Genomic DNA, 11043 nt, shown 5'->3' on the forward strand with positions numbered 1-11043 from the left:
CAATGGTGCTCAGAACTAAATTTCTGTTGTAGGACAGGTACAGTAACACTAACCTGTCAGAAGTTCAGTCATATAAAATGCAAGCAGGAACTGGCGTTTAACGTTCAATTGTGCATAATAAAGTGTCGCATGCTGCCAGTACTTTTGTCTGAGGAAGAAGAGACGGCCGCTGTGCCCGAGCGGTTCTAGGCACTCCAGTCCGGAACTGCGCTGCTACTACGGTCGCAGGTTGGAATCCTGCCACTGTGTGTTATGTCCTTAGGTTAGTTAGGTTTAAGTAGCTCAAAGTCTAGGGGACTGATGACCTCAGATATTAAGTCCCATAGTGCTTAGAGCCATTTGAGGATGACGGCTGGAGATACAGCAGATACTCTCAGATCAATGAGAATAACTGAATTTGTTACACTTCTGGCCATTAAATTTGCAACACCACGTCAAACTGGCTTGAAGTGTACGACATGCTTGAATATGCAAATGATTAGCATTGAAGTGTAACCACACAATGTAGGTAGGATTAACGTCATCTACATTTTTTATATAAGAAAAGATATCGCAGTGGGTTTCTCATTCAGAAATCACCATAAAATGTTAGTTGGCTTGGGAAAATTGTGTTATGACTCGTGTAAGAAAGAGAAGCATTTACCGTCAAATGCCGAAAATCGACAGCGGCAGGATCGCCGTCTGTCAAGCCTGCGGCTATCGTTCTAAGGTATTGTGTCGGTCTAGATCCCATTACTTTCAGGCGAATATGAGACCTATGGGTTCAGGAGAGCCGCACTCAGCGACATGTAGGGCTTCATCTGGCCCCACGCGACTGCCACCCGAGAGGACAGACATTCTGCGCTCGGCCGTGCAGGATCGTACAGCTACGTCACCTACCTTGATTTAGCAAGTGGGCCTGTTGGAAGCAAGACACGTATACAGGTAGTGCGACGACGCTTGGAGCGCCGCTGACTGTCAGCATGGCGATTGTAGGCGTTTCATTTGATACGGCAAGAGAGAGACACGTCGACCGTGGACCACCCAATCACCACACCGTACACAGGAGTGGCACCACTTCGTCATTCCAGATGAGTCCCGACTCTACGTACAAGCTTACTATGAGAATGAAAGTGGCCAGATTGCATTCTTCATCGACATATGGGCCCATCACTTAGAGTTCCGTTCAGTACACAACATCATCATCATCTCTGGTCCCTATAGCCGGTAATTTTGTCTCTGGTCCCTATAGCCGGTAATTTTGACAGCAGGAGTAACATTTCCGATTTATTAATAGTGGTGATTTTGCCCTATCTCCGAGAACTCCGTGACGCCTTCCAACAAGGTAACGCAAGATCCCATGTTGCACGCGCTCTCCAGACCTACATTATGTGATCAAAAGTATCCAGACACCTGGTTGAAAATGACTTACAAATTCGTGGCGCCCTCCATCGGTAATGCTGGAATTCATTATGGTGTTGGCCCACCCTTAGCCTTGATGACAGCTTTCACTCTCTCAGGCATACGTTCAATCAGGTGCTGCGAGGTTTTTGGGAAATGGCAGCCCATTCTTCATAGAGTGCTGCACTGAGGAGAGGTATCGATGTCGGTCGGTGAGGCCTGGTACGAAGTTGGCGTTCCAGAACATCCCAAAGGTGTTCTATAGGATTCAGGTCAGGACTCTGTGCAGGCTAGTCCATTAAAGGGATGTTATTGTCGTGTAACCGCTCTGCCACAGGTCGTGCATTATGAACAGGTGCTCGATCGCCATCCCCGAATTGCTCTTCAACAATGAGAAGCAAGAAGGTGCTTAAAACATCAATGTAGGCCAGTGCTGTGATAGTGCCACGCAAAACAACAAGAGGTGCAAGCCCTTTCCATGAAAAACCCGACCACACTATAATACCACCGCCTCCGAATTCTACTGTTGGCACTACACACGATGGCAGATGACGTTCACTGGCCTTTCGCCATACCCACACCCTGCCATCGGATCGCCACATACTGTACTATGATTCGTCACTTCACACAACGTTTATCCACTGTTCAGCCGTCGCAATGTTTACGCTCCTTACACCAAGCGAGGTGTTGTTTGCAATTACCAGCGTGATGTGTGGCTTATGAGCAACCGTTCGACCATGAAATCCAAGTTTTCTCACCTCCCTCCTAACTGTCATTGTAGTTGCACTGAATCCTGATGCAGTTTGGATGTCCTGTGTGATGGTCCGGATAGATGTCTGCCTGTTACACATTACGATCCTCTTCAACTGCCACCGGTCTCTTTCAGTCAACAGAGGAGGTCGGCCTGTACGCTTTTGTGCTGTAAGTGGCCCTTGACGTTTCCACTTTACTATCACATCGGAAACAGTGGACCTATGCATGTTTATGAGTGTGGAAATCTCGCGTACACACGTATGACACAAGCGACACCCCATCACCAGACGATGTTCGAAATCCGTGAGTTCCGCGGAGCGCCCATTCTGCCCTCTCGCGATGTCTAATGACCACTGAGGTCGCTGATATGAAGTGCCTGACAGTAGGTGTAATAACGAAATATTACTTATTGTGGATAAATGGTGCAGTAAGAAGAATGCATCTTGAAATTTTTTGGGAGCTTCGTAGCTGTACAAGATACGAAAGGTAGTATACAGAGTTGCCATCCCTGACAGCAAAAGCGGGTAGCAGTTTTCGTGGTTAGTTGTTATAGCAAAGGATGAGGTCTCATGAATGCACAACGCTCAAAATTAAGTAGCACTTCGGTGAGGTTCCACGACAACTGTTGTAACTCGTGATCTGTTCAAATGGTTGAAATGGCTCTGAGCACCGTGCGACTTAACTTCTGAGGTCATCAGTCGCCTAGAACTTAGAACTAATTAAACCTAACTAACCTAAGGACATCACACATCCATGCCCGAGGCAGGATTCGAACCTGCGACCGTAGCGGTCGCTCGGCTACAGACTGTAGCGCCTAGGACCGCACGGCCATTCCGGCCGGCGCATGATCTGTTCCAGCACTTAAAGTACATCCTTATACATCCCGTTATGTAAAGGGAAAGGGAGAGAAAACTACAGCAAACATTAGTTAGAAGCTTAACATAGAGACTGTAGGCAGATAAATGTGGCGTGTATGCAAAACACCGAAAAATATTCCAGTAATGTTTTTACTATTATTTGAACCGATTATGCTCCAGAAGAAGTATTTTTCAGTTTAAGAATCGACAGTTAGTAGTTAAAAATAAATAACTGATTGTGATCCGAAATATTAAGCAGGCAACCAATTATACCACGGCTGCTACTACTGAATGATTGCTTATTTCTTGTCTGGCTGTCAGTTGAATTACTGGTTGTAATCGACATACAGGAATCAGAGTGAGGAGAGCTGCTGAGACTGATACCGAGAACGAACCATCTTTCTGGCGTGGGCGTTCGCTTGGCTGGTCTGCGAAATGATTGAGGAACGTGCTCAGCATGGGAAGCCTGTGAGGCAGTATGGCCCGGCACAGCACGCTCCACAAGTACTGCAACGCTGAAACCTCCGGGTAGCCAACTGCAGCACATTAAAATAGTGGCATGTACGTCATAAGCAGCTTGAGAGTCTACAACATGGAACACTGCTGCTTTTGTGGCACTACAGAATATTGTGTATCCGAAAAGTGGAAAGCATATTTTATTTCTTTTCATCTACGTCTACATATATACTCCGCTAGCCACCAAGCGGTGTGTGGCGGAGGGCACAATTCGCGCCAAAGTCATATTCCCCCCCCCCCCCCCCCCCCCCTCTGTTCCACTCGCGGATCGCACGAGGGAAAAGGAAAAACGACTGTCTGAACGCCTCAGTACGAGCTCTTATTTCCCTTATCTTTGAATGATGATCATTATGCGATTTCAAAGTTGGTGGTAATAATATATGCTCTACGTCCACGGCGAAGATTGGATTTCGGAATTATTTAGTGAACAGCCCCTTCCGTTTAGCGCTTCGACTATCTGCAAGTGTGTCCCACTTCAAACTTTCTATGAGATTTGTAACGCTCTCGCGATGGCTAAATATACCAGTCACGAATCTTGCCGCTCTTCGTTGGACCTTCTCAATATCTTGAACCAGACCCAACTGGTAAGGGTTCCATACAGACGAACAATACTCTAAGACTGGAAGAACTAACGTATTGTAAGCTATTTCCTTTGTTGAAGGACTGCATCGCTTCAGGATTCTACCAATAAACCGCTATCTAGAGTTCGCCTTACCCGTTGCTTGTGTAATCTGATCATTCCATTTGAGATCATTTCGAATAATCACACCCAGATACTTGACTGATGTTACCGCTTCCAAAGACTTATCATTTATTTTGTACTCATACATTAATGGGCATTTTCGCCTTGTTATACGCAGTAGGATACACTTACTAATATTGAGAGATAACTGCCAGTCATTACTACACGCATTTATTTTCTTTAAATCCTCGTTGATTTGTTCACTACTCTCGTTTGCAGACTGGGAACGATTGTGTGGAAAAGGTCGCAACCGATCATGTCTAATGTGTGACTAGAAGACAACGCTGCAATTAGGACTACACTGTCTGATAAAATAAGTGTAGCACGCAGAAGAGGAAGAGGAAACGAAATGAAACATTTGAAATGTCCCCTTAGAAAAATTTAATGAATTACTGTGCTGATAAACCCCTTACGTTATTTGATTTTCAAACAGCTGGGCAGAACTGAACGTACTCAGACATTTCGATCTTTGCCTATTCTGATCAACACTAAACTGACACACAATATTTTTAGCGCAACGCAATCTGACTTTGAAAAGTCCCTACAAAAGAATTGCCCTGACTAACAATAACCTATACCTTTCATGAATCACTTATCTCACAAAAGTCTTCGTTACTCGAACTACTGCAATACAGCGAGCGCCACTACTGCCAGCTAAATAAAAGATTCTAACTACTGAAGGGACTAACTACTGATAGGCGTAGTTAGCAAATGAAAGATTTTGATAAAGAACAAACAATGTACTTACCTGAATAGCGTTCAAAAGCCATAATATATATATATATATATATATATATATATATATATATATATATATATATATCAGTTCATGACATCCAGTCTTACAAATTTACTGTCTCTGATGGACACACGTCCAGATCATCCGCTCTCAAAACTCCGCCATCTCTCTCCCCACATCCACCACTGCTGGCGGCTCACCTCCAACTGCGCAACGCTACGCGCTGTTAACAGCCAAGTGCCCAACACTACAATAGCAAATTCCAACAATGCCACCCAGCCACAGACTGCACACAGCACAGCCAGTGATTTTCATACAGAGCGCAACGTGGCGGCGGCGTTACCAATATAAGAACCTAAACAGCCTACTTACACATTACGGGTTGAGAGGGTACCTGATGTTATTTCAGTGATTACAATATCGAATAAAATTTACAAAGAACTTGGTGGTATCAGCCCACTTAGCAGTATGACGTTGCGCGCTCTCTCTCACTTGGTGGCATGCACTGATTCGCTTGGGAACAATGTCATAAGCCCGTTGCGTCCTCTCTAGAGGCAAGCTAGTCCGCAAGTGTTGTAACTGGTTCTTGACACTGATACTGACACACGGGGTTGACGTCTGAGCTGATCCCACACATATTCTATTTTGGAGTGATCTGAGGAGCGTGCAGACCTCAGAAGTACCTATGCATTACGCAGACAGTTTTAGAGGCACATGTCATATGTGCACGAGGATTGTCCTCTTGAAAAATGGCACCACAATACTGTCGCATGAGAGATAACACTGAAGACGCAGGATGTCAGCGACGTACAGTTCCCTCAGTCACTATCGGCCGCGACCTGAAGGCATACCCGATGGCTCCCCACACCATGATGCCAGTAACACTGCAATGCCTCTCCAGAACACTGGGAGAATGGGAGCACCCCCCACCTTCACATCTGAATGCCCCACAAACCTCAATATTGCATGATTCGACCAGCTGACCAAATGGAGACCCACAATGAGGTCCCTTTCAAACTCTGTTGGGTGTTGATAATGATGTCTCCGCGTCCTGCACAGTGATCACTCGACATCTGACGCTATTCACGTCCCTTGTACACACTATCAGGCTTGGTAAAAACACTAAACACGGACAACATTAATGCACTCTGGCGGCCGTTCTACGTTTCACAGAGAGTTGCAGCTCCAGTCATTCACATCCTCGCCGATGGTGTTGGTTGGTTGATTTGGGGAATGGGAACAAACAGCGAGGTCATCTGTCCCTTAGGATTAGGGGAGGATGGGAAAGGAAGGCGGCCGCGCCCTTTCAAAGGAACCATCCCGGAATTTGCCTGAAGCGATTTAGGAATGTCCATGGCCATGTCTTCAAGATGTTCAGCTTTTTTTCAGGCAGTGTACATCAAATATAATCCGTAGGATGCTTCTGTTTTGATAACTACGCCTTCCTTCTTCGGATACAAAAATTTGTGGGCAAGTTGTGTACTTCTCGGCTTGGCACAGCGGGCGTTGACATCAAAGAAATTTAGTTTTCGTTTAGACGGTACGCGTTGCACAACATAGGTTCCAACGTTATCTGCAGAATAGTTTCATACGGATGTTTGAAGTTGTCGTATCGTGTGTGTTTCGTTGAAATAGATGAAATGTAAGACCGCGTGGTCACAAAATACATTACTTGGCACGGTTGTACGCGAACGGAGGTTGGGTTGGGTTGTTTTGGGGAAGAGACCAAACAGCGAGGTCTTCGGTCTCATCGGATTAGGGAAGGATGGGGAGGGTAGTCAGCCGTACCCTTTCAAAGGAACCATCCCGGCATTTGCCTGGCGCGATTTAGGGAAATCACGGAAAATCTAAATCAGGATGGCCGGACGTGGGATTGAACCGTCGTCCTCCCGAATGCGAGTCGAGTGTGCAACCACTGCGTCACCTCGCACGGTACGCGAACAGAAATTCGTTCGAAGTCGGTGAAGGCTTAAGAAGAAATCTGATACTTCATTTTTTAGGGCAAGAATGTGGGTGACTGAACTCAAACGAGAGCACACTTTTCTCACAGGTCGTTAATGGCAAACATCTCGGAAGTGCGACAACACATGAACATTGAGAAAGCGAGGAATCTGCTATTTGTCAATCGGCGATTAAAGATGTATGACTTTGCGAAAGTGACGGGCGTATCAGAACAAAGAGAACATTACATTTTACATGGTGGATGAAGTACGAGATAGTTTTGTCAGGGATAAGTGCCACATTTGACGAATGCTGACTTACAGTAAATGCAATGAAGAAGTATTCACCAATGTTTGGGCCGTGTTAACAATGGCTAAATGACTTCATAAGCCAGTTTGTTACTGTGGCTGAGACGTCGGCCCACACCTTCACACCAGGAACTAACTAGCAGTCTAAGTAGTGGCTGGAATCTGGTGGTCCTACAGTGAAAATTGTCGACTTCATCCCTAGGCAAGTTTTTGGCCAGAGTTTATGGAGATGCAGTATGGAACCATTAATTTTTAATGGCAAATAGTTATGAATAATGTGCTAATATCCTGGGAGAAATGCAAAATATAAATAAATGCTCCAGAAGAGACATGTAATGCAAACGACAGATATCATCTTTCTTCAAAACATGGGCATTGCTCACGTTGTTGCTGGATCTGTGCTACGGATTTTTATAAGACTCATCCTATTAACCATCTCTGATCACATTCAAAACCCATTACTGGCAACAAATGTTTTCTCTTCAGTGAAGACGTTGGGACGTCGAATATGGGTACTGGCAGATTTTTCAGAATTTTACTATAGGGACGTCATCTACTCAGTGGAATAATATTCGAAAAAGCATTAACCCAAAACGGAAATAAGTTAAGAAAAAAGGACTTCATTTACGCGAATGTCTTCTGTTCTCAGGGCAAAAAGTTTTTACCTTGCGCTCTCAGTCCTATTTAAAAATCTGTTCTGTGTGACAACAAAAACTGTACACGTTGGAGAGTTTACACTGGATAAATTTCTGCCTGATTATTATCTAGCGATGTATTCTAATTTTTAATGGACATTACGCTAGCTGTATAGCTCAAACCTCAGCTGCCAAGAAACGTAAGCGAAAGTCAGCTATTTTCTTAGGTTGCACTGCGCGGAAAGAAAAAAAAATGGTTCAAATGGCTCTGAGCAGTATGGGACTTAACTTCTGAGGCCATCAGTCCCCTAGAACTTATAACTACTTAAACCTAACTAACCTAAGGGCATCACACACATCCATGCCCGAGGCAGGATTCGAACCTGCGACAGTAACGGTCGTGCGGTTCCAGACTGTAGCGCCTAGAACCGCTCGGCCACCCCTGGCCGGCGTGGAAATGAAAGATTAGGTTTTGAGATTTTGCCAAAATATCAGAGATGTTTGGTTACACGTCCAGCAACTCAAACGTGCAATACACCCGTTTACTATGCTAACGCCTGTCGCGGCCTCTTTTACCGTGGCGGTTTCTTTTACCGTGACAAGATGCCGCAGCCGGCTGAAAAGTTGCTCTGGGTGCTCTCGCTCCACACCACAGCCCCAATTTCAAGTCCAACAAAAGCGTGGATGGCACTCTGCTGCTTTGTCACATAAACTAATTTTCTGCATCCGACGTAGAATTCTTGCCTTTGAAAATGAAGCCTTCCCGAAGTGCTGTACCGCGGGACCTCGCAATGTCATGTAGACTTCAAACGCCAAAGACCTTTGTCCAGATCCCTGTTACAACGCGAACAGAGGAGGAGGAGAAACTACTTCTCCCACGAAGCCCGAGCACTGCAGTCAGAAAGTCGAAGCAATAATATGATTTATGTTCGGCTTTCTGAGAGAGCCACAAAGGACAAAGAAAAAAGCTTTTAATTATTATTATCATGATTATTAGTAATTTTGAACTTTTATTCCATAGAAGATTTAAGACCCTAATCATGAATACCAATTTTTTCGAAGGGTCATTTATTCATTATCTAATGTATTGACAATTTATCGTCAATGTGACGGGACAACGAGACAAAAAAGCACTTTTTTCTATAGACTTCGGCATCACGATATCTATTTCTATTGAAGGACAAAAAAATAATATCGTGCTGATTCTGACAGACTTTAATTAATCATAACTGAGCGTACTGCAGGTAAAGATAACTTTTTCCGAAGTAGTAGGAATGTTCTGTAAATCTTTTCATGGCTGTAAGGTAAGGCGGTTCATGTCTAATAATAACGAACTACTCACTTTTATGAAGTTCAAAATGGTTCAAATGGCTCTGAGCACTATGGGACTTAACATCTATGGTCATCAGTCCCCTAGAACTTAGAACTACTTAAACCTAACTAACCTAAGGACAGCACACAACACCCAGTCATCACTTTTTATGAAGTATTTGTCTACGAACAGAGATGCTGATGATACAACTATAACCAAGAATGTAGTCTTCAGATTTTTCTCCTTTTTGTAGAATAATTCACTGCCCATTTATAACTTGACTGGCCTGTTCTTACTTGAAAATTAACAACTACGATCATGACTACTGAGTTATCGATCAATAGTAATTCCAACGTAATAACATTGTTATGTAACGTTAGATACAGGGTCACACATTTAGTTGCGTCCTATGTGCCATATCTGAACAACTTTCCCCTCCCGCCGCTATTATGATAATACCTAGTACAGCAAACAATCCTATTCTCTATATTTACTAAGATGGTATCTGTTTTTTTTTTTTTTTTTTAAATCTCATTTCATTCGCTTTTGTTCGTTGCATCTGCTCGGGGCGGACGTCGTAAGACATCCGTTTTAAGTTCGTTTATGATCGATTAACTCAGTTTTTTTTATTGCAGAGGGCACGTAGCCCTCTGACCGAACACGATGAGGTACCGTGCCGGCTGTAAAGTAAGTAGGTTCGTCCATCTGAGCCACCGAGGACACATAGGATAGCGCGACTGCAGGGATTTATCTCTGGTACGCCTCCCGCGAAACCCACATTCTCAACGTAGTGTGCCGCACTACATTCGTAGTGCCCCCGCCCAGTATACTCATTACTCGCGGCGCGTTGCCGATTCCCGTAAGTGTTCGGGCACTGTTTGTGCATTCGCACAGAAGAAGAAGATGGTCAAGTGGCCGGTGAGCCTTAACTATATATTTACTAAGATGGTATCTGTTCTTTCGGACATGTTAAGGCTCACCGGCCACTTGACCATCTTCTTCTTCTGTGCGAATGCACAAACAGTGCCCGAACTCTTACGGGAATCGGCAACGCGCCGCGAGTAATGAGTATACTGGGCGGGGGCACTACGAATGTAGTGCGGCACAATACGTTGAGAATGTGGGTTTCGCGGGAGCGTACCAGAGACAAATCCCTGCAGTCGCGCTATCCTTTGTGTCCTCGGTGGCTCAGATGGATAGAGCGTCTGCCATGTAAGCAGGAGATCCCGGGTTCGACTCCCGGTCGGGGCACACATTTTCATCTCTTCCCGTTGACGTATGTCAACGCCTGTAAGCAGCTAATGGTGTTCATTTCATTGTAATCCTATTCTCAATAAGTGTGGACAGTCACTTATACGGCTGCATCAAACACGCGCCAAAAGTTGAGCATGTGACAGAAAATACTTCATTCGATTGGTGGAATAACGCAAAGGGCTGCCGATCAACGTGTACGTAAGAGGACTTGAATTGGGAGAACTTATAAGTAGAGCCCCTCCCCCTTGTTGTTCTATTCAGAAGGAGGCGACGAAGTATCGTCACACGGACACTACTCGTTGAAACGTTTTCGTAAATTGTATGAGGCCAGCGAGTGCGTGGTTTATTCAAAATGCACGCGGTCAATTTCCTTCACTACCCTTCTTCATAACGCTCTTGTGTTTCATTTCTAACCAACTGGTCATTCGATGAGCCATTAACTTCTAATCTCCCTTTCTCTCTTCCACATTGGCAGTCGTCCTAATTTATGTGTACTAAATAGACGCCACAGCTTAAGGTGATAGGTCGGAGCTGTGTCTATGACACCCAAATCTAGCTGAGTAGGACTGAAGTCGGGTGACTTGAGAAGCAACAAAATCCATGTGC

The 11043-nt window shown here is 44.7% G+C and overlaps 1 non-coding gene across 1 annotated transcript; it reads left to right on the forward strand.

The window, feature by feature from the left end:
• The first annotated feature begins 10360 nt into the window (after positions 1 to 10360).
• On the forward strand, positions 10361 to 10434 carry Trnat-ugu. The gene has a single exon. It is a non-coding gene; the product is annotated as a tRNA-Thr (tRNA).
• The last annotated feature ends 609 nt before the right edge of the window (positions 10435 to 11043 follow it).

Source organism: Schistocerca piceifrons, chromosome X (assembly GCF_021461385.2).
Source record: "Schistocerca piceifrons isolate TAMUIC-IGC-003096 chromosome X, iqSchPice1.1, whole genome shotgun sequence".
Classification (NCBI taxonomy): Eukaryota; Metazoa; Arthropoda; class Insecta; order Orthoptera; family Acrididae; genus Schistocerca; species Schistocerca piceifrons.